The sequence below is a fragment of the Pongo abelii genome, chromosome X (genome assembly GCF_028885655.2).
Source record: "Pongo abelii isolate AG06213 chromosome X, NHGRI_mPonAbe1-v2.0_pri, whole genome shotgun sequence".
In the NCBI taxonomy this organism is placed as follows: Eukaryota; Metazoa; Chordata; class Mammalia; order Primates; family Hominidae; genus Pongo; species Pongo abelii.
Window position 1 is genome coordinate 25,007,501 of NC_072008.2, and position 25,000 is coordinate 25,032,500.

The 25,000-nt window shown below is 39.1% G+C and overlaps 1 protein-coding gene across 9 annotated transcripts in view; it reads left to right on the forward strand.

Annotated features, from left to right (window-relative positions):
• POLA1 (DNA polymerase alpha 1, catalytic subunit) overlaps positions 1–25,000 on the forward strand; it is a 304,169-nt gene that overhangs the window by 207,746 nt on the left and 71,423 nt on the right. The window contains exons 36-37 of one of the 9 annotated variants that reach the window (XR_008518040.1): positions 3,178–3,376; positions 7,014–14,031. The exons of the other annotated variants lie outside the window; for them this stretch is intronic. The gene's annotated coding sequence lies outside the window, so the exon portion shown is untranslated. Of the gene's footprint in view, positions 1–3,177; positions 3,377–7,013; positions 14,032–25,000 lie in introns of those variants that run through there. 9 annotated transcript variants of the gene reach the window in all.

The window sequence follows — 25,000 nt, forward strand, 5'->3', positions numbered from 1 at the left end:
TTGTGAAAGTGACACTGTGAAATGTGTAACAAAATTTTTCAAGGCATTTGGGGATGTATAGTTCGGCATTCAACAGGACCCCCAAAGATGTAGGCAGATGCATTTCCGCCGCTTCAAGGAAGGGTGCCGAGTGTGCGCGAGCCCTCTGTGCTATCCTTCATTGTTCCTGCATTTACCTTCCTACTTCTATGCATTGGAGTGCAAAGCTTGTTTATTGGCAGTCCTGAAGGCTTTGCAGAGGTACCGAATGGTGGAAACTGAGATTTCCAAATCCTCCTAGGTTTTAGGGCAGCACTCTTTAACTGTCAAATAGGATTTCTGAGTCCAAAATCTTCCTTATATCCTTGATAATTTTTTTATTATTTCTTCCTTCAGACATAACCTTGATATGGGCTATGTCTCCTTGGAATGCCAAGCAGAGATCATTTTATGCTTCAAGGTCATAGTTATAAATAATGTTACTTATCATATACTCCAAATTCATTCAGAATTTAGTGAGCACCTACTCTGGACCAACACTGATACAGCCAGTAGGTATACAGCAGGAATCTAAAACTAAGTCCCTGTCCTCATGGAACTTACATTCCAATGTGGGGAGACAGATAATAAACAATAATTATATGACATGGCAGGTGGTGACAAAGTACTGTGGAGAATTCAGCTGTGTGAGTAGGAAAGGGACTGGCACAAGTGGGGTTTGCTAATTTATGTAGGGTATCTAGGGAAGTTCTCCTTGAAACAGTAATAGTAAGCAAAGGCCAGAGGGATGTGAAACAGTGGGCCTTGCAGATATGAAGAGGAAGGGCATGTATATATAAGGGGCCTGGAACAGCTAGTATAAAGGGCCTAAGATAGGAGGGTGCTTGGCATATTTAAAAAATAGGAAAAGGGCCAGTGTAGCAACAGAAAAGGGAACGATGGGGAAAGCCGAAAGAGGTAAGGTGAGAGAATTTGGGCAGAGGGTGGAGACAGACTGTGAAGGGCCATGTAAGCCATTGTAAGGACTTAGTATATATGCTAGGGGAAATGGGGGCCTATTCAGGAATTCTGTGCAGAAGAGTGCAGTATCTGACTAAGTTGACTGCTTTGACTGCTGTAATTTAGGCAGAATATGTTGATGGTAGCTTGGCCCAAGGAATAGAAGGGAATTTGTGAGAAGTGGTTAGATTCTTGATGCATTTTAAAGCTAAAACTGATAGGAGTTGCTTCTCCAATCCTTCTTCCCCTGTGACATTATATAGAAGGAAATGGAGGAGAGATTCCTTCTTACAGGCTACTGATTCTCAATTGAATTCTAATGTATTTAATTATTCACCTAAAAGTAAGATCTTGCCTATGGACCCCATATAGCATAGCAGTATCCTTACTCTTAATAGACTTTAGGGGAAAAAAATGAGTTGTGTTTGACTTTCAGCTCACAGTCTAGCCAATGAGGCAAAATTAGAACCAGAGAAACCCCTCTGTGCGCGCACGCACACACACACACACACACACACACACACACACACACACACGCACGCACACCCCTGTACATGCATGTACAGATCCCTGAAAGTCATGAGAAGCACAGCTGGAATGAGCCATTGTCTCAGATGGGTGTGTGTTCATATGCAGGTGTGTTGAAGGGGTGGTGGGAAGTAATTAACAACTGCTGTACTAATTTTTAATGTAAACATGTACATAAGTAGTTAGAGGAGATGATAAGAGAAGATTGCATAGAAAAGGGGAGATGTAAACTAAGACTGGTAGGATCAGTAGGATATAAATAGGTGAAGTTGAGGAGGCAGAAAGACATTCTTGTCAGTCCCTTCTCTGTGCTTCTGCTTAGAAGGTAGAGGATTTGGTGCCTTCTACTCTTTCTCTACATAATCTATTTAGAAGATGCTCCAGTGTTATGAAAACAGCCTTAGGAGGCTGTATGACTTCTACTTAGAAACAGTAGATTGAAGTTGGACCTTTAGAGCAAACTATTCTATCATGTGACTGTTAGACTCCAGTTTAGTGGTGTCAGACTATGCCCTTCTTTTTGGATGGTTATAGATTAAAGGAAAGTCTTCTAGGGCAAATCTTGGAATTAAGAAAGTATTAAGGGTGTGCTCCATATTCTGTTCCTTGTTTGTATCCTTATGCCTTGTCCTTCCACCAGTCTTCCCTCTCCTCTTCCTTTACACTCAGCTCTCCTATAATGCAATGTGTGTGTTCCTAAAAATCACTAAGCTATGGAAAATCACATAATGACAACCACGCAGTTTATGGAAAAACAGAAAGGTTAGGGCAACACACAAAAACTTCATCAGTGACACATAAAAAAGGATATAGGAACCTAAATGAAAACAATGACATAGTTTTACACATCTTCAGTAGCTAAGAAATATATAAATATTACAATAAATATGGTACTTTACCCTGAAAAAGACTTGAAGTTTGCTTGTGGAAGTGGACTCAGAAGGATTGCAGCTGTGAGTCATGGTGACGTAGAGAATGGAAGGTTATCTGAAATTGAAAGGAAAGTTGCAACAAACACCAGATGTGGGTGAGTGTAGCACAGTGAACTGAGGTAGCTGGTTGATGTTTGAGGTATTTGCGTGTGTGTGTTTTATATATTCCTGTATAGCTTGGGTGCAGTTTCTTGCATTCACCTAATATTTCTTGCAGACAAAATCATGCACGAGCAAACACGAAATTCATGTTATGTTCAAACTGTTCCGTGATATATCAATGGCACTGAAATAAATTCTCATATTCAACACAAGCACTGTAGCAGAACCAACTGTATCTCGTTTTGTCTTGATGATTAACCAGCACCTTAACTGTCTCCCTGCTTTATTGTTTTCTCTTCATTCTCATAATATACAAAGACACTCGTATTTTTAGAAAGACTGATTGGAACATCTGTCAACCAGATAATTAAACTTATTGAATATTGTCTATCTCCAGGATCCTGGTCTGGGACATGGGAAATAAAAAACGTTTTGAAACAATGGGTTCTGCCTTTATACAGCTTGAGTATGGGGAACTAAGCACATACCTTTGAAGCAAAACAATCGTTCTTAAAATATGACAACATATAGAATTAATACATCAGTGCTGAAGAGATAGGGTAAAGTAGTTAGTAAAGAGATAGGGTAAAGTAGTTAGTAAGGTAAAGCTTCTTAGAATATATACATTTTGATCCAGATTGTAAACAAAGTTGTGAACATGGATTGGGGAAGTGATCCCAGAAGATGAAAACCCTAGCATCAAATTCTACCAGCATTTTGGTTCTACGTAAGATGGAGTAAGAATAGTTCTTATTGTCTCCAACCGAAAGCAACTGTAAAATCTGGACAGCATGCATGGAGCAGTTACATGAAGACTGAAAAGTAAACAGTAGCAGGTAGGTTAAAGATGAAAACCAGATTTCTTTTTTCTTTTCTTTTTTTTTTTTTTAAAGACCGGGTCTTACTCTGTCAACCAGGTGGAGTGCAGTGGTTGATCAAGGCGCACTGCAGCCTCAATCTCCTGGGCTCCAGTGTTCCCCGTGCCTCAGCCTCCCAAGTAGCTGGGACCACAGGCACTTGGCACCATGACTGGCTAGTTTTTTTAATTTTATTTTTAGTAATGATGAGGTCTTGTTCTGTTGCCTAGGCTGGTCTCAAACTCCTGAGCTCAAGCACACCTCGACCTCCCAAAGTGCTAGGATTACAGACGTAAGCCACTGTGCCTAGCGATGACCAGATTTCAAGTACCTTTAAACTAGCAGTAAGTTTGCCATTTTGTCCCCTGATATTCCCCTGCCTAAATGCAGCACAGCGTAAAACCAAGCGTGGGCACCAAGCTACCGACAGCAAATTCCAGGAGAAGCAAGGAGTGGCAAAGGTAACACCCAGGGAGAATGTAGAAATCCCCATGGCTTTCTTTTGTTTTTTTTTTTTTCTTCATGCCCTCATGCATCAGTCTTCAAGTAACCTTATGGTGCCAACAGAAGCTGCAGTGAGAGTCAGCAGGAGCCAGAACTCCAAGGAAGGGAAATCTCTTCCCTAAATCCTCTCTTTCTCTTTCTTCCTATCCATTGGTCCTAATTGGAGTACAGTCACAAAAATACATGACAAGTTGAATAACTAAAGATACAGCTTTCTGACTGGAGGACTGAAAACAGGAGTTACCTGCAGGGAACTAGAAGGTACCAGGAAGATGACAGAGAAAGCCTTAAGGAAACTGGCCCCATAAAGTTGTTTATGAGTCGGGTGCAGTGACTCATGCCTGTAATCCCAGCACTTTGGGAGGCCAAGGCAGGAGGATCACTTGAGGTCAGGAGTTCGAGACCAGCCTGGCCAATATGGCAAAACCCCGTCTCTACTAAAAAGACAAGCATTAGCTGGCATGGTGGCACACACCTGTAATCCCAGCTACTTAGGATGCTGAGACAGGAGAATCGCTTGAAACCAGGAGGCAGAGGTTGCAGTGAGCTGCGATCGTGCCACTGCACTCCAGCCTGGGTAACAGAGCAAGACTGTCTCAAAAAAAAAAAAAAAAAAAAAAGTTGTTTATGAACTTCTGGGCCTGTGGAAAGAAAGGGTCTAATCCTAATCAACATACCAAAGACATGGAGAACTGAAATAAAAACCATCACCCAGAACCCAGGACTACCTAGTAGTGCACAGAGGAGACAGATCCAAAAAACTCTGTGAAAGTTTTGACAGCTGAACTGACATTGGCGACACAGAAAGCAGATTGGAGCTCACAGCCCAAATTTAATGAAGTCAATTGCCTGCTAAAATGAAAATATTAACAATTTTCATAGGATTGAAAGAAGACCCTGAGACTCATACTATTCAAAATGTCCAGGATGTAATTCTGTAAGATAGAACCAGGAAAATCCTATAAGAAGAACCAGGAAAATCACAGATTGCTGGGGTGGGGGGAGGAGACAGAACACGAACCAAAAGATGCCAATGCTGAGATGACAATAATATTAGAATTATATGATAAAGACTTTAAGGCAGTTATTATCCAAATGTTCCAACAAGTAATGGTGAACACTTTTTTTTTTTTTTTTTTTTTTTTTTTGAGACAGAATTTCGTTCTTTCACCCAGGCTGGAGTGAAGTGGTGCGATCTCCACTCACTGCAACCTCCGGTCCCCGGGCTCAAGTGATTCTCCTGCCTCAGCCTCCTGAGTAGATGGGATTATAGGCACTCACCACCACGGCTGGCTAATTTTTGTATTTTTAGTAGAGACGGGGTTTTGCCATGTTGGCCAGGCTGGTCTCGAACTCCTGACCTCAGGTCATCCACCTGCCTCAGCCTCCCAAAGTGCTAGGATTACAGGCATGAGCCACCATGCCTGGCCAACACTTTTTAAATGAATGGAAAAATAGAAAATCTCAACAAAGAAATAGAGCATGCAAATTATCAGGGAAATGCAAATGAAAACCACAGTGAGACACCACCTTACTGCTGCAAGGATGGCCATAATTTAAAAGTCAGAAAATAAATAGATGTTGGCATGGATGTGGTGAAAAGGGAGCACTCTTACACTGCTGCTGGGAATGTAAACTAGTATAACCTCTGTGGAAAACAGTATGGAGATTCCTTAAAGAACTAAAAGTATAATACCATTTGAACCAGCAATCCCACTGCTGGCTATCTACCCAGAGGAAAAGAAGTCATTATATGGAAGACACATGCACATGCTTGTTTATAGCAGCATAATTTGCAATTGCAAAAATATGGAACCAACATAAATGCCCATGAGCTAAGGAGTAGATAAAGAAAATGTGGTATATATACACCATGGAATACTACTGAGCCATAAAACGGAATGAAATAGTGGCCTTTGTAGCAACTTGGATGGGGCTGGAGGCCATTATTCTAAGTGAAGTAACTCAGGAATGGAAAATCAAGTATCGTATGTTCTCACTTACAAGTGGGTATGTTCCCACTTATAAGGGGGAGCTAAGCTATGAGGATGCAAAGGCATAAGAATGATATAATGAACTTTGGGGACAGGATGGAGGGGGTGAGGAATAAAAGACTATACATTGGGTACAGTATACAATGCTTAGGTGACGGGTGCATCAAAATCTCAGAAATCATCACTAAAGAACTTATCCATGTAACCAAAAACCACCTGTACCCCCAAAAGCTATTGAAATAATTTTTTTTAACTCACAGAGTGGTTGGAAACCCTCATAATGGTCTCCACCCTCCTGGGGGGAAAAAAAAAGAAATAGAAGATGTAAGGAAGAGTCAAATGGATATATTAGAAGCAAAAAATATAATTACCAAAGCAAAAAACTTAGTGGGCTCAATCATAGAACGGAGACGACAGGAGAAAGAGTAAATGAGCTTGAAGATAGATCAATAGAAATTATCCGGTGTAGACCAGGCATGGTACCTCATACCTGTAAATCCCAGCACTTTGGGAGGCTGAGCCGGACAGTTCACTTGAGGCCAGGAGTTCAAGACTAGCCTGGCCAACGTGGTGAAACCCCATCTCTACTAGAAATTTTTTTAAAAAATTAGCTGGGCGTGGCAGTACTTGCCTGTAACCCAGCTACTCAGGAGGCTGAGACACGAGAATCATTTAAACCCAGGAGTCGGCGGTTGCAGTGAGCCAAGATCATGCCATTGCATTCCAGCCTGCACGACAGAGCAAGACTCTGTCTTAAAGAGAATAAATTATCCAGTATACAGAAGACGGGAAAAGACTGGGAGGGGGAAAAAAGAACAGAGCCTCGGGGACCTGCGGAACAATAACAGAAAAATCTAACAGTCGTGTCACTGGAATAACAAAGAAAGAAGGACCATAGGGCCAAAAAATTATTTGAAGAAATAATATTTGAAACGTCTTGAGTTGGGCAGAAGACATGAATTTACAGATTTAAAAAGCTCAGAACCCCAAACAGGATAAAATAAATTTATTCCCAGGTAAAGCATAATAAAATTATTTAAAACAAAAAATTCTGAAAGCCAGGGAAAAATGACATATATAAGAACAAATGATTTAACTGATGATATATTTCTCATCAGAAACCCTGGAGGCCAGAGGAAGTGGAACATTTTGGAAGTGTTTAAACAATTATCAACACAAATTTCTATGTCCAGCAAAAAATACTCTTCAGGAGTAAAAGTGAAAGAAAGACATTCTCAGATGAGTAGGATAATTCATTGCCAGCCGACCAGCTCTGAGAATTGCTAAAGGAAGTTATTCTGAGAGAGGGGAAATGAATGCTGGAGGAAACCTGGAACATCATGGATGATAGAAGAGCAACAAAAATGGGAAGTATAATAGACTAGTTTTCTCCTCTTGAGTTTGCTGAAATATGTTTTACAGGTGAAAACAAAAATCATAGCATTGTCTGATGAGGTTTTCAATGTACATAGACATAATATAGAGACAACTACAGGATAAAGAGAGAAATGGGGTCTATATGTGTTTTTGCATTCCACTTGAAGTGGTAAAATTTTAATTCTAAGTATGTACATTGACATTCTAAAGTATAGACTATATAAAGAGATGTCAAAATCCAATAGTAGCTAAACTATAATAAAATTCGCAGTGTTCAAATAACCAAGAAGAGGGCAGGAAATGGGAAAGAGGAAGGAATAATCAGAAAATAAATAATAAAATGGTAGCCCCAAAATGATTTTTTTTAATGATGCAACTCTAAGCTGCCTTCAAGAAACTCACTTTATTTTTATTTTTATTTTTTTACTTTTGTGTAATTTCTTTTTTTTTTATTATTTAAGTTTTAGGGTACATGTGTACAATGTGCAGGTTTGTTACCTACATATACATGTGCCATGTTGGTGTGCTGCACCCATTAACTCATCATTTAACATTAAGTCCTAATGCTATCCCTCCCCCCTCCCCCCACCCCACAACAGGCCCCAGTGTGTGATGTTCCCCTTCCTGTGTCCATGTGTTCTCATTGTTCAGTTCCCACCTACGAGTGAGAACATGCAGTGTTTGGTTTTTTGTCCCGGCGATAGTTTGCTGAGAATGATGGTTTCTAGCTTCATCCATGTCCCTACAAAGGACATGAACTCATCATTTTTTATGGCTGCATAGTATTCCATGGTGTATATGTGCCACATTTGTTAATCCAGTCTATCACTGTTGGACATTTGGGTTGGTTCCAAGTCTTTGCTATTGTGAATAGTGCCACAATAAACATACGTGTGCATATGTCTTTATAGCAGCATGATTTATAATCCTTTGTGTATATACCCAGTAATGGGATTGCTGGGTCAAATGGTGTTTCCAGTTCTAGATCCCCAAGGAATCGCCACACTGACTTCCACAAGGGTTGAACTAGTTTACAGTCCCACCAACAGTGTAAAAGTGTTCCTATTTCTCCACATCCTCTCCAGCACCTGTTTCCTGACCTTTTAATGATCGCCATTCTAACTGGTGTGAGATGGTATCTCATTGTGCTTTTGATTTGCATTTCTCTGATGGCCAGTGATGATGAGCATTTTTTCATGTGTCTTTTGGCTGCATAAATGTCTTCTTTTGAAAAGTGTCTGTTCATATCCTTTGCCCACTTTTTAATGGGGTTGTTTGTTTTTTTCTTGTAAATTTGTTTGAGTTCATTGTAGATTCTGGATATTAGCCCTTTGTCAGATGAGTAGATTGCAAAAATTTTCTCCCATTCTGTAAGTTGCCTGTTCACTCTGATGGTAGTTTCTTTTGCTGTGCAGAAGCTCTTTGGTTTAATTAGATCCCATTTGTCAGTTTTGGCTTTTGTTGCCATTGCTTTTGGTGTTTTAGACATGAAGTCCTTGCCCATGCCTATGTCCTGAATGGTATTGCCTAGGTTTTCTTCTAGGGTTTTTATGGTTTTAGGTCTAACATTTAAGTCTCTAATCCATCTTGAATTAATTTTTGTATAAGGTGTAAGGAAGGGATCCAGTTTCAGCTTTCTACATATGGCTAGCTAGTTTTCCCAGCACCATTTATTAAATAGGGAATCCTTTCCCCATTGCTTGTTTTTGTCAGGTTTGTCAAAGATCAGATAGTTGTAGATATGCAGCATTATTTCTGAGGTCTCTGTTCTGTTCCATTGGTCTATATCTCTGTTTTGGTACCAGTACCATGCCGTTTTGGTTACTGTAGCCTTGTAGTATAGTTTGAAGTCAGGTAGCGTGATGCTCCAGCTTTGTTCTTTTGGCTTAGGACTGACTTGGCAGTGCGTGCTCTTTTTTGGTTCCATATGAACTTTAAAGTAGTTTTTTCCAATTCTGTGAAGAAAGTCATTGGTAGCTTGATGGGGATGGCATTGAATCTAAAAATTACCTTGGACAGTATGGCCATTTTCACAATATTGATTCTTCCTACCCATGAGCATGGAATGTTCTTCCATTTGTTTGTATCCTCTCTTATTTCACTGAGCAGTGGTTTGTAGTTCTCCTTGAAGAGGTCCTTCACACCCCTTGTAAGTTGGATTCCTTGGTATTTTATTCTCTTTGAAGCAATTGTGAATGGGAGTTCACTCATGATTTGGCTCTCTGTCCGTTGTTGGTGTGTAAGAATGCTTGTGATTTTTGCACGTTGATTTTGTATCCTGAGACTTTGCTGAAGTTGCTTATCAGCTTAAGGAGATTTTGGGCTGAGACGATGGGGTTTTCTAGATATACAATCATGTCATCTGCAAACAGGGACAATTTGACTTCCTCTTTTCCTAATTGAATACCCTTTATTTCCTTCTCCTACCTGATTGCCCTGGCCAGAACTTCCAACAGTATGTTGAATAGGAGTGGTGAGAGAGGGCATCCCTGTCTTGTGCCAGTTTTCAAAGGGAATGCTTCCAGTTTTTGTCCATTCAGTATGATATTGGCTGTGGGTTTGTCATAGATAGCTCTTATTATTTTGAGATACATCCCATCAATACCTAATTTATTGAGAGTTTTTAGCATGAAGGGTGTTGAATTTTGTCAAAGGCCTTTTCTGCATCTATTGAGATAATCGTTGAAGAAACTCACTTTAAATAGAAGAATATCGGTGCATTAAAAGTGGAAAATGGCAAAAGACATACCATGCAAACACTAATCAAAAGGAAGTTAGAGTGGATATATTAGTAGCAGAAAATTAGACTTCAGGTTAAAGAAAATGATTAGAGCTAAAGAGGAATACTACATAATGACAAAAGAGATAAGTCACCAAGAATAACAAATAATTCTAATTGTATATGCACCTAACAACAGAGGTTCAGAATACCTGAAGCAAAAATTGGCAGAAAGGAAAGGAGAAATAGCTAATCCACAATTATACTTCGCAAGCGTAACACTACTCTCTCAACATTTGATAGAAATGCTGGACATAAAATCAGGGATATAGAAGAACTGACAATCTGATTAATATTTATAAAACATGCTATCCAACAATAACACCATCCACATTCTTTTCAAGTGTACATGGAACATTCAACAAGATAGACCATATTCTGGGTCATAAAACCCTAATGAATTTTAAAAAATTGAAATCACACAAATTATATTCTTGAACTATAATGGAATTAAATTTTAGAAATCAATAAAAGAGTGATAACAGGAAAATCTTCAAGTACTTGGAAATTAAACAGCATACTTCTTAGTAATCTATGGGTCAAAGAAGAGGTATTAAGGAAAATTGGAAAATATTTTGAACTGGGTGAAAATGAAAATATCAGACAGTGAAAAACACAATATATACTGTGATGTGTACTGTAATACAAAGTAGGTCAATTACCGATGCTCATTTATTCATCATGAACACACAAAATCAGTAAAATACTCAAATAACAAGTTTTAAGGTATTGGTATATTCACCCAGTTGATAAAAATCAGCCAGTTAATTTGACAGATAAGTATTAAATAATCAGGCTGTTAGAATCAGGTGAGTAAAGGAGAAAGTAAAAACCTGAACAAAGTAGGATGATGCAGGTAAAGCAATGCTTAGAGGAAAATTGATAGTATTAAATGTTTATATGAGGAGAAAAGAAAGATCTCAAGTAAATACCCTGAGTTTGCACCTTAAAAAATAGAAAAAGAAGAGTAAAAGCCAAAGCAAGCAGAGGGGAGGAAATGGTAAAGATGAGACCAGAAAGCAATGAAATTGAACACAGGAAAATAGAGAAAATCAATGAAACTAAAATCTGTATTTGGAAAGATCAATAAAATTGATAAGCCTCTAGCAAGGCTGACAAAGATAAATCAGCAATATCCAGAATTCTAGACCCCCATGGACTTCTTTTAAAAATAATAAGGGAATACTCCACATATTTGACAATTTAAACATAATGGATCGATTCCTTGAAAACCATAAACCCTAAAACTCATCCACGATGGAACAGATAACCTCAGTAGTCCAATATTATGTCTATTAAAGAAATTGTATTTATAGTTAAGAAGAAAGCAAAAGAGAATAACATTGGAGGAATCAATACATAGCTTTAATACTTACTACAAAGCTACAGTAATCAAGACAGTGTGGAATTGGCAAAATAATAGACACGTAAACCAATGGAAGAGAATAGAGAGAATAGACTCTCACAAGTGTGGCCATTTGATTTTTAGCAAACATGCAAAAGCAATTTAATGGAGAAGGGATAGTCCTTTCAACAAGTGATGATGGAAAAAGTGGATATCCATATGCAGAGAAAAAAGAACCTTGACCTAAAGCTCATACCTTATACAAAAATTAACTCCAAATGTATCGTAGGTCTAAACGTAAAACTATAAAACTTTAAAGAAGTAATGCATAAGAGAAAATCTTCATGACCTAGGGTTAGGCAAAGTGTTCTTAGACATGAAACTAAAATCGTGATCCATAAAAGAAAAATATTGATCACCTGGACTTCATCAAAATTAAAAACCTTTGATCTGCAAAAGACACTATTAAGGCAATGACCGCCACAGACTGGGAGAAAATGTTTTCAAATTACATATCTAACAAAGGTCCTGTATCCAGTATATATAAAGAACTCTCAAAACTCAACAGTAGAACAAGCAATCCAATTTAAAAATAAACAAAAGACTTGAATAGATTCTTCACCATAGGAAATATAAGGATGACAAACATGTGAAAAGATGTTTAACATCACTAGCATCAGGGAGATGCAAATTAAAACCTTGACAAAGGCTGGGTACAATGGCTCACACCTGTAACCCCAACACTTTAGGAGGTTGAGGCTGCAGTGAGCAGTGACTGTGCCACTGCACTCCAGCCTGGGTGACAGAGTGAGACCCTGCCTCAAAAATTAAAAAATAAATAAAAATAAAACTGAATAAGATATGCCTCCACACCTATTAGAATGGCTAAAATACAAAATACTGACAATACCAAAAGCTGGTGAGGATACAAAACAACAGGAGCCCTCATATGTTGCTGGTGGGAATGTAAAGTGGTATCACAACCCCAGAAAAGGTTGACACTTGCTTATAAAGAGTAATATACACTTAACATATGATCCAGCAGTCCTGTTCCTGTGTATTTACCCTAAAGAAGTACAAATTTATGTTCATACAAATACCTGAATTCATACATGAATGTTTATAGTAGCTGAATTCATAATAGCCTAAAACTGGAAACAACTGTAAAGAAACTGTAGTACTTTCATACCATGGAATATTGCTCAGCAATATAAAGGAAGGTACTACTGATACACCCAACAACTTGGATGAATAGCAGAGGCATTATGCTGAGTGGATAAGCCAAGACTCAAGGCTACATTCTGTATGATTCCATTTCTTGAAAATAAACTACAATGATGTAGAGAACAGAAGAGTGGTTGTCATGGGTTAGAGAATGGTGTGACTGCAAAGGGGCAGCATGAGGAGGTGTTTGAAGCATGGTGGGACTATTCTTCAGCCTGATTGTGGTGTGTTACATGTGTTTAAAAAGTCATGGTAAGGCCAGATGTGGTGGCTCACACCTGTAATCCCAGCACTTTGGGAGGCCGAGGCGGGCAGATCACCTGAGGTCGGGAGTTCAAGACCAGCCTGGCCAACATGGTGAAACCCTGTCTCTACTAAAAAACATAAAAAATTAGCTGGGTATGGTGGTGGACACCTGTAATCCCAGCTACTTGGGAGGCTGAGGCAGGAGAATCGCTTCAACCTGGTAGCTGGAGGTTGCAGTGAGCCGAGATCGTGCCATTGCACTCCAGCCTGGGCAACAAGAGCAAAACTGTCTGAAAAAAAAAAAAAAACAAAACAAAAAAAACAGTCATGGTAAGCCGGTCACAGTGGCTCACACCTGTTATCCCAGCATTTTGGGAGGCTGAGGCAGGTGGATCACCCGAGATCAGGAGTTTGAGACCAACCTGGCCAACATAGCAAAACCCCATCTCTATTAAAAATACAGAAATTAGCCAGGCGTGGTGGCATGCGTGTGTAATCCGAGCTACTTGGGAGGCTAAGGCAGAAGAATCACTTGAACCCAGGAGGCAGAGGTTGCAGTGAGCCAAGATCGTACCATTGCACTCCAGCCTGGGTGAAAAGAATGAAACTCCATCTCAAAAAAATAATAATTTTTTTTAAAAAGCCATGCCATGACTTTTTAGCCAGGCACACTAGCATGTGCCTTTAATCTCAGCTATTTGTGAGGCTGAGGCGGGAGGATCGCTTGAGACCAGCCTGGGCAACATAGTGAGACCCTGTCTCAAAAAAAATTTTAAAAAATCGTGGAACTGTACCCCACCAGTCAGTTTTACTGTGCAATAATTTTTAAAGTAAGATTTTTTAAATAGAATTTCTGTGGCCTGATAAGATATAATTCTGCTTCAAGAACTTCTGTGCATGTCCAACATTGAGATCATCACAAGGTAATTCCCGAAACTGCCACACTGAAGACAAGGCACACCTAAATAAATGTCACTGGGAGCCCCTGCTAAACTTTTTGGCCAGGAATCCATACCAAGGAACAAGTATCCAACTATGACAAAGGAACAAAACATTCATATTCTCTTTGCTAAAGCACATTTGTGAAAGTAAAACATCTCCCCTGACCCCCGCAAAAAAAAAAAAAGAAAGTCATTCCTAAAAATTGATAGAATAGATTTGGACATCAGCGTGTCAGGCCACTCATGCAAGTTCTAGCCCTTCAAATAAGAATGTAAAGCCTTAATAACATGACAGCGTTTTGAATAGGAAAATCTGGATTTGTGAAGCAGTGTGTGTTTTTGACAACAGTAGTTCCACATTCTTTTATGCAACATAAACATCGATTTGTTTAAAGTTACCATTCTTTTATTTATCCAGGGGGAGCATAGATAGCATCATAGGGAAAAAGAGACTCTATCCTGATTTGTTTTCTCTTTATTTCACTACAGCCAGCATTCTGGAACCCCTTTCAAACATCCCTTCCTGTGGGTTAAGGGAGATCATTTTAAAACAAACAGACCACACAAAAAAAGAGCACAGTTTCTAAATTTTTGTAATAATAATTGAAAATGTAAATTAGTTTCAATCAAGTTTCTTTTGTTCTCCTGGTTTAAAATTACTGGTTAAGGTTATTTTGCATTCACAAATGTTAAACAGTGTATCTGAGCAAGGTGAAATAGATTACAGAGGAGTCATATTGGCCGGTGGGACCTCCTACAGGCCTGCAGATGACTGAAGGCTCAAACTGCCTCTAGTGGCTTCTGTTTAAGCCCCACCCACCTATTACAATTCTGAGGGGGAACAATATTCCAATAAAGATATTTTCTTTCCTATTATTTTATTTTATAATGGCTGTGATTGTATACCATTTCATATTAGGCTTAGCAAATTCACATACTCATCTTCACTTGATGATGTACCAATTTGCTCTTTTCATTTCTTCACAAAATTAACTGGCCTGTGTTGAAGAGCATAAATCTCTAGTTCCTAAATTCTTGATACACTTTGTGGAATTTTTTACTAGCATTAAAAAGTGTTTGAAGCTGCATTCTGTGGATGAGGCCCCAGGCCCTATCCAAAGATATCCCTGGAGTATTTCTCTTTTTATTTGTTTTATATATGAAGTTGCTCTATAAAAGTTTATCTAAAAGAAAAAGGGTTCCATTACTAAGAAAATCTTGTGAACGCCTCTCACCTGGACAAATGAAATTCACAGATAATGAGAACTTGAGTTTTTAACCAGTCATCCCCACTTCCCATCCCTCTAAACTTTAAGTGTTGCTAACAGCAAAATTTGACTGATTTCATGCTTTATTTGTCAACATTGGAATAGTGTTTATTGAATACCTTCTATATGCCAGTACCATATTTCAGGGGGGTGCATTACTTTATCTTACTTTGCCTTTGGAAAAACTGCTGAGAAGTGAAGTGGCTAAGGCAGAAAAGGGGAAGAATGAGGACATGGATTATCTGTCTCAGAGTAATTGAGTGCCACGGTGTGTACTGACTAATGTGCCAGACCTTCAAATGAGATAAATGGGCGGTAAAAAGTGATTTCAGAGAAACAGACCTGCTAGAGCTCAGATTGAGGCACTTCTGTTATAGTCATAGAAAATTACAGAACAATTAGAGCCAAGAGGATTGCAGAAGAAACAAAACACTTTCATGTTAATACAGCCTGCCAAGGAATCAGATAAGATATTGGCATAACATAGGCTTGGGAACTGAAGAATTCCTATGTTGTTGATCCTTGAACCTTCTGTTCAAATCCCAGATAGAGGGCGATAGATAGGTAAGACAGAAAATTTACAGTGGAATGGCATCTAAATATGTTGAGGCTGGAATGAAGCCTATTACAAGAACCTGAGAACTTTTTTTTTTTTTTTTTTTTTGAGACAGAGTCTCGCCGTGTCGCTCAGGCTGGTGTGCAATGGCATGATCTCGGCTCACTGCAACCTCCGTCTCCAGGTTCAAGTGATTCTCCTGCCTCAGCCTCCTGAGTAGCTGGGATTACAGATTTGCACTACTTCGCCTGGCTAATTTTTGTATTATTAGTAGACAGGGTTTCACTATGTTGGCCAGGCTGGTCTCGAACTCCTGACCTCAGGTGATCCACCCGCCTCAGCCTCCCAAAGTGCTGGGATTATAGGCGTGAGCCACCGCACCTGGCCACTGAGAACAATTTTTAAAAGAGGACAGAGAACATCAATGGGATGTATTATCAAAGGACTTCCCATACTTTGAGACCTAGCCTGGGGAGATGTATAGCGTGGGAAGGATTTTTGTTTTGTTTTTCTGATTTTTCCAAACAATTTTTTTGAGTTGCAAAAGCTTAAGATAAAAGTTACAGGAATTGAGTGTTTCCTTTCTTTAGGTGAAAGTAGTTGAGAGAGAACACATTCATGGCTATGCATTTTATTCCAAGGAAAATCCATTAGCCAATTTGTTTTTTGTAGAATAGTTTCGTTTTCTATTGCATGTAGAAAGCAGCCTAGGTAAGCTTTCAGTGGGAAAGACCAGATCTTGTATACAAGCAAACCTAGTTTCTAATTAAACAAGTTTCTAACACTTTAATTTCTAAAAAGAAAAAGCAGGCTGGGCATGGTGGCTCACGCCTGTAATCCCAGCACTTTGGGAGGCTGAGGCAGGTGGATCACTTGTGAGACCAGCCTGGCCAACATGGTGAAACCCTGTCTCTACTAAAAATAGAAAAATTAGCTGGGCATGGTGGTGCATGCCTGTAATCCCAGCTACTTGGGAAGCTGAGGCAGGAGAATTGCTTGAACCTGGGAGGTGAAGGTTGCAGTGAGCCGAGATTGCACCACTGTACTCCAGCCTGGGTGATAGAGCAAGACTCCATCTGAAAAGAAAGAAAAAAAAAAAAAGGCAAAAAGCAGCCAAGTCATTTTTTTGTTGGCTCTGTTTTTGCAGTGCCATTATTGTCCTGGCAAATTGGAAGAATTTAGACAAGGAATTAGTGAATTACACATGCATGTATGTTAATACCCTTTCTTTTATTACTTTTTCTTTGGTTTTTTAAATTTAATTTGCTGACATTTGAAAATATACCTACAATTACTTGTTACTGAATAACTACTTATTCAAAATATCATGGAGGAAAGTCACAAGACCTCTACCATGATTCAGTAACTAAATTATGTTAATAGCTACCTGAAATTTTTTAAAGAAAGTCTAAACCAATGGACTCCACTAAATGATCTCTTAGAGAATTACTGCTTATCTCTCATTATGATGGCTGGTTAGGATAGAGAGTCTGTGTCCTCAGAGCCTAGCAGCCATGTTTAGGGGTGGGCTGTATGGATATATTTCATTGACTGAGCTGGCTAGAACAGGATAATGGCCAAATGTAGTCTGACCAGTAGAACTGAACATTGACAAGAATTAAGTCTTAATGAAATAGGAGGACATAGTTAATGTGAATTGAGGGCTTACCATGTGCCAGACAGTAGACTTTTGCCAAACACTTTATGTGCATTGTCTTATTTAATCTTTACAACATTCTGGTGGGTATTTTACAGCTGGGTAAACCAAGGCTTCTAGAGGTTAAGTGACTTGGTAGAACCAGAATTTGAAGCAGTCTGTCCAACTCTAGAAGCCACACAATTAACTACTATTTTATATCTATTATCATTATCATTATACCTCTTATCATTAATGTGAGACCAAATGATACCAAAAAGCAAAGTTTAAGGATAGTGAGCAAAGACCTCTCCAAAATCTACCTCTACACTTTCTGCTAAAGGATAGCTGATACACACCCCACCCACCACCACCAAAAAAAAAAAAAAAAAAGCACACCATTTCTTGAATATTCCTAAGCATCATTTTTGAAAATTTCATTGTTATGTATGTGAATCTATGCTGTTCTATGAAACTATTAGTCACTAAAACTACATTCATAGATATAATTTGTTTCATAGTAGCTTATAAGGGATATAACCTCATTATAGACTGACAAACAGTCTAGAACAAAGCAGAGACAGTAGGGATACATTAAAGGTTTGTTGTAGCCGAATTTAACCCCCCAGAAAAGATTTAAAGCAAACATACCAGCTACTATGTTTCAGGCACTGTTCTAAGCATTTTTTCTATTTAAACTCATTTAATATGCATCATAATCCTATGAGGTACTGTTGTTATTCCTGCTTTACAGATGAGGAAACATGGTTAGATGCTGTCTTTATTTACTTCACATTACTATTAATATGAAAGAATACCTCAGTCTGGGTGATTTATAAAGAAAAGAGGTTTATTTGACTTGTGACTCTGATGACTGGAGAACTTCAAGACAAGATTGGACATTTGTATCGGATGAGGGCCTCGGGCTGCTTCCCCTCGTAGGGGAAGGTGAAGGAGAGCTGGCTGTGTAGAGATCGCATGGTGAGAGAAGAAGTGAGAGACAGAGGAGGGGAGGTGTGAGGCTGTTTTTAACAACCAGATCTAAAGGGAATTAATAGAGTAAGAACTCACTTAGCCACTCCTTCCCTTAGGGAGGGCAGTAATCTATTCATGAGAGATCTATTGCCATGATCAAAACACCTCCCATTAGGTCCTTCCTCCAACATGTGGGATCAAATTTCAACATGAGGTTTGGAGGAGACAAACGTCCAAATTATAGCAGATATCTTGCCCAAGACCACACATTTAATTAAGTAGAGCCAGGATTTGAACCCAGTCTGGTTCCACAGTGTGTGCTCTTAACCACCACACTATACTTGTCTCATTTCGTATTTTTACATGTAGTAGTTTAAAATACCTTGGCTTTACTTAGCTCCTTTCTTCTAAAGAACTTATTCTGCTAGCCTCCTGATTCTCTCTATGCCAGATTAAGTTCTTGCAAGTGTCTGTTTATCTCGGGAAACTTCCCAAAGACAAATATTCATAGCTAATAAATAGTTACAATACTCACTGCCATTTACTTAGCACTAATTTTATGCCAGATACTGTACTGTTTCCTATACATTATCTCATTCGATCTTCGTAACAGTGCCTTGAGGTCATGTTCCCCCCAACCACCACCATTTACAAATGAGAGGTTACCTGGCCTCTCTGAGCCTCAGTTTTTTCATTTGTAAAACTGAGAAAGCCTCTTGATGTTCTGTTAGGAATTTCTAAAGCCAATTGAACACGTATTCAAGTATATACATAGACTGTGGAACATAAATTTTACTTCTAGGCACTCAAATTTTGACATTTTTATATTTCAATTTTTATTTTAAGTTCTAGGGTACATGTACAGGATGTGCAAGTTTGTTACATAGGTAAATGTGTGCCATGGTGGTTTGCTGCACCTATCAACCCATCAGCTAGGTATTAAGCTCAGCACGCACTAGCTGTTTTCCTAATGCTCTCCCTCCCCAGTTTATTCTTTTTTTCTTTTCCTTTTTTTTTTTGAGACAGAGTCTCACTCTGTTGCCCAGGCTGGAGTGCAGTGTCGCGATCTCAGCTCACTACAATCTCCATCTCCCATATTCAACTGATTCTCCTGCCTCAGCCTCCCGAGTAGCTGGGACTACAGGTGTATGCCACCACACCCGGCTAATTTTTGTATTTTTAGTAGAGATGGGGTTTTGCCACATTGGCCAGGCTGGTCTCAAACTCCTGACCTCAGGTGATCCTCCCGCCTTGGCCTCCCAAAGTGCTGGGATTACAGGCATGAGCCACCTAGCTCGGCCACCCCCCCACCCCCCCCCCACAAATTTTGACATATTTTTAATCAAAGGTGCAATTTCTAAAGGTGCTTCTCAGAATGAAGAGCAAAAATTATAAAATTAAGTTGACACAGTTAGATGTTGGGTCCCTAGTACAACAATGGTACACATTGGAAAGCTTGTCTATTTGGCTTGGTCAGTTTCTCACTGCAGCCTTTGCCTCTAGCCCCCAGGCCCATGACCTTTTTTGTGGCCCTGTGCTTCAGCCACTTGGACCTATAGTGAACTATAACCTTAATGTGACATCATTGTAGCCTGTGTGAGGGAGGTACCAGGTGCGTATGAATGGACTGTCTCTGGCACACAAAGCAAGTATGTCAGATTGAAAACTGGCCACAAAAGAACTGATTAACACAGAATGACATAGTTGAAAATGCATCAATGAAAAGTGGCATAATAAAAAGATCAAGGGGCTTGGACACTGAAAACCTGGCATCAAGTATTGGCTCTGCCACTTACTAGCTGCATGACCTAAGGCAAGCCCAGTAACCTCTTTGAGTCTCAGCTTTCTTATCTGCAAAATGAGGATAATCAGAATAGGTAGCTCACATGTTGAGGATCAAATGGGAGAAACCATAATGCAAAGGAGAGTGCTCTGAAAACTAGAAAGTGTCAAACTGACATTAATCTATCATGCTGAACTTCATTAAGCCCCTCCTTTGGCATATTGTGATTTAATCCATATATAGCATGCATATATGGACTTTATTTTATCTTGCTCAATCCTAGACCAGCATTTCATGCCAAGAAGTGAGATGATGTTTGGAAATAAAAATATGCAGCCTTCTCGATTCTAGCTATGAATAATCATTCTAATTTTGACTCTACCAGTTTTTCTAAGAGGTTTCAAACAAACCATGGCTACCCCATTTACTGACCAGATCTAGTATTATAAACAGATGACTTCACCTTGATGAACTTTGTAAAATAAGGGAAATAATCCCAGTTTCCCCTGACCTCACAGAGTTATTTTGAGGATTGAATGCTTTGAAAAATATCACATACTATGCAAGTGCAAGGGTTGTGAATTTTTTTTTATTGTTTAGCAGAGTAATTCATTTAGTTATTGAACAGGCATATTGATAAAAATATTGTCAGGAATAGAAAAATGAATATGACCATCAAAGACCTCTCAGTGTAGCATCGGAACTAAAACACACAAATAATTCTGTTAGAAAATGAAAAGTGATACATGCCATTAAAAATTATAGAAAGACAGTGGTTGACATGAAGAGAGGGGTGTATAAATGGAAATATCCACATTTAACTGTGTCACAGTATTGGAGAAGATGTACCGACACCATACTGTAAGCTTCTGCAATCTTTCAGTGTTTTTCTCTTGTCCCCTGATGTAGCCCTAGCAGCTAGAACAGTGCCTTGGCATGTAGTAGATTCTCAGTATTTTAGATGAATGAATAGTTGTCTTTCTGATGAATACAGGTGGCTCATGCTATGAGAGTAGGCTGACTTTAACTTATCCTACGTTTCCATATGAAGCAGAACTTCTTCAGAGATGTCACCTAACCCAGAATGCGCCTTAACATCCAGATCAAATTAAAAGGTTAAGTTTTCATCCTGATGTTACTCCAATGTATTTATAGTAGCCATGTATATTTATGTTAGTCATTGTTGATATTTGTTTATCACAGCACCAAGGGACCAGTTATTAAGATATTCGAAAGCTGACCAAACATTCCAGATGTCAGTTTTGCCTTTTTTTTTTTTTTTTTTTTTTGTGGATTGGGGTGGAATGGGAAATAATGGAGAATTTTTATTTTAACAAGATAATGTGCCAGGGAAGAGGGACAAGTGGCTTTTTTTGGCCAATAACAAGACAAAGTCACATTGCAGTTTTTCATCCAGCTTAGATCTGAAAAGAAATCCTAGAAATTACTGAATCGAAGAAAACCCCCCTTTTTTTTTGAGACAGGATCTCTTTGTGTCACCCACATTGGAGTATAGTGGTGTGAACATAGCTCACTGCAGCCTCGAATTCCTGGACTCAAGGAGGTCCTCCTGCCTCAGCCTCCCAAGTAGCTGGGACTACAGACATGCGCTATCATACCCAACTAGTTTATTTTTTTTTTTTTTTGTAGAGATAGGGTCTCTCTATGTAACCCAGGCTGGTCCCAAACTCTTGGCCTCAAGCGACCCCCTCACCTCAGCCTCCCAAAGCACTACAATTACAGGCTTGAGCCACTGTTCCTGGCCCCATTTTTTCCAAATAAGATTTCATGCAGAATTCCCATCTATAAAACAGATAAATATTTTTATCAATATAGATGTCTATTTTAACTTTGTTTTTTACAAGTCTGTCAGTGAGAGCACCAGTTAATACATTGGGGTCTTAAAGGTCTTAAAAGTTGGTATATAGCACATGTGAGTGAACCTTTTACATTTTTTAATGAATATATACTCTAATAAATGAAGAAGCCCCTGAGGCCCACAAATAGTACATATTTGAACAACACTAATCTAGCCCTATCCATTCATACCATAGATAGGGAGTTTGAAACTAATCTATAGAACCTCATTCTACCACTACGTTTTACTTCGTGATGTGGTACTATTAATAAATCTGAACTTGGCCCCCTATCTCAGCACTTTGAGGTTTTAAGAGTGTCTCCAGCTTGAGCATCAATAAACATTTCTAGATCATCTTAAAGTTCCAGTGGAATCCAAGGGTATGACTTACAAGCCTTGATTTTTATGTTATTGTTTCTTCTGGTTTGAAATTTATATTTAAATTTTCATTGAGATATTGATACATGCTTACATGTAAGAGAGGGCAAATTCAATCTTTTTTTGACATTAGGTTAACCTAGAAATAATGACATTAAGAAAACCTTTTGTAGGGAGGGCAGTAAACAGTCCTCAGTCCCAGTGAGGACCCCATGGCCAATATTTGGATATTTCAACATCTGCAGTATTGAAGCCAGCCGTGTCTCCTCAGATGGAAATTGCCATGTGCAGAATGACTTGATAGAAAATGGTGTACATTCTATATAATCTTCTAACAGCAGAATGCGACCAGTGGCACTTCCCCTAAAAAAAATAAATTACCCGAAATTTGCAGCACATTCATATTCAATTTCATCACAGCAGATGCTCATTAGTATGTTGTTATTAATTGGTATTCACTTTAGGTTTTGTTTAAAATGAAGATAATAATTAGGTTTTAATTACTGCATCATTCGTGGGGAGGGGGGGGTTGTCTGTGGGGAGAGGGAAAGAGTGAAATGCCTCTTAAAGCACTGAAATATTTCCTGATGCTTATTCAGCAACGTGTGTTGCCAAAGACTTTGAAAAATAACTTCATCTTTACAAAAAAAGCATTCTGAAATGAAGAAATTACTGTGTGTTTTTTAAGCCCATCGTTATCAAGAACTTGCTGTAAATTGTCTAGTTGATGGACATACTGAATCAGATGATAATGTGCACCACCATTCTTTCTAATCAAATTACCAAAAAGGCTTCTTGGAAAAGTAACCCTCACAAGCGGCTGATTAATGAAGTGGTGGCAATGTTTTGTATTAGAACTAATTGAAGTAATCCAAATAAGTTATTTCTGTAGCCTATGGAAATAATTTCCTTTGCAAAGAAGTACAGTGGAGTTGGCAAACCAGTATTTTTTTTTCACCCTTTGTTGTTCCACATTTGCAAAATAGCTAAGTTAACATAGATATTGCAAATAAAATAGATAGAAAACTAAGTAACTGAGTGGCAGGGAAAACAAGAAAGTTTATTTCAACCTTTTCATAATCAAGACAAATAATTTACATAAAGCCTAAAGGTGTATGAAAATTGAGCGATACTGGAATTCGAAGGCGTATCTTTAGTAAAATGCTATAGAAATAGCAGTTTTTAATGCATTCATTTAAAAGAGACATTCATGTTCAAGAGTTTAGACATGTTCCTTAGACAAAACTTTCTGGACAACCTGTGGCTGGCATGGCATTGTGTTTGGTGCACAAATCAAACCCTCCAGAAGCTTATAGTCTAATTGGGAAACGTATAGGATCTATCACATATCCACTGTGTACTTCGTAGCAGTCATGGTGCTAGGTGCTTTTTGTATGGTATCTTGTTATTTTAACGACATTCCTGAGACACATTAGTCTTGTTTTACAGATGGAGAAATTGAGGTGTGAATATGTTAAGCAGTTTGTCAAAGGTCACCCAAGCCTTTAGTGGTAGAACTACATTTCAAGCCAGATTCAGTCTGACCCCAAAGCCTATGATCTTTCTGCTATTCCAGTCTTCCATGGGGAGATACACATAGGACACATTAGAAATCAATCCAAAGGACTAGTGTTGTATCATTAAGCAATATATCGAGGCTAAATGAGAGGCGTGAGACAGATTTTCTGAATCTCTTCCGCATACATTCGTTGAGGGCCGGGTACATGCCAGGCTGTGTCCTAGGTACTAGCATTGCAGAGGGGAATACCTGTGGTCCCCGCCCTCAGCAGCTGACATCCTAGGAGACTCAAGGGGTGATAAAACCAGTGAGGACTACCTGGGGTGGGAGCTCTAGGTCAGAGGGTATAGTGAGCCACGTGGTCCCAGGAGAGGCAACTATGTCTGTCAGGTGGAGAGTGAACAGACAGAATTATGGAGGCACAAAAGCCTTCCCGAAGATGATGATGACTCTGGGGTCTGATGAGGTAGATAGGAACTGACTGGATCTTTAATCAAGACCAGAAGGATAGACCTGAAAGGGGTGGAATTGCTTGGATAAGGGTGCGGAGGAAGGAAGGATACATTGCCTGACTGTAGCAGGGGATGGTGATAAGGGTGGCGTGGGTATATGGCCAGGCTGGCAGTTGAGGGGCATGTAGAAAACTTGTGAGAGTGGACCTGAAGGGTTGGAACTTTATCCTGTGTGTGGTGAGGGTGCTAGTAGGGATTTTTCAGCAAAGACTATCCTAAGCTGGTTTTTCATTTCCAGACATGTACCTCATGATCTCTGTCAGTGCTAGTGAGGTTTAGAGTTCTGAATCTGCTATATGGTATGATACCTAGATTTAACTGTGTCTTCACCATTTGCAAAGCAATGCGGTTTAATACACCTTCATTATATTTTACATTTATAGCAAGTGCTGGATTATCTATGCTTCTACTAGAACAGTGGTGTTTACTTTGGGGGTACGTTTTGAGTTTTTTGGCAGCTGATTTTCCTTCATGATTTGATATTTTTCAGGCTTCACCAAAATGAATTTTACATCAGTGAGAATGTACCAGTTGATGATGCAAGGAGGCAGGCCTTGCATGTTCTGGGTTGTATGAGGGTGATAACTTGAGATTAAGATTTTGCTGTGGATAATCTCTAAGGTCATGAGCCCAACTCTTCATACCTCAAGGAATTTAATTCAGGGGCAAGTTGTGTTAAGAAATGACTTCAGCTAATTTCTGCTGTCC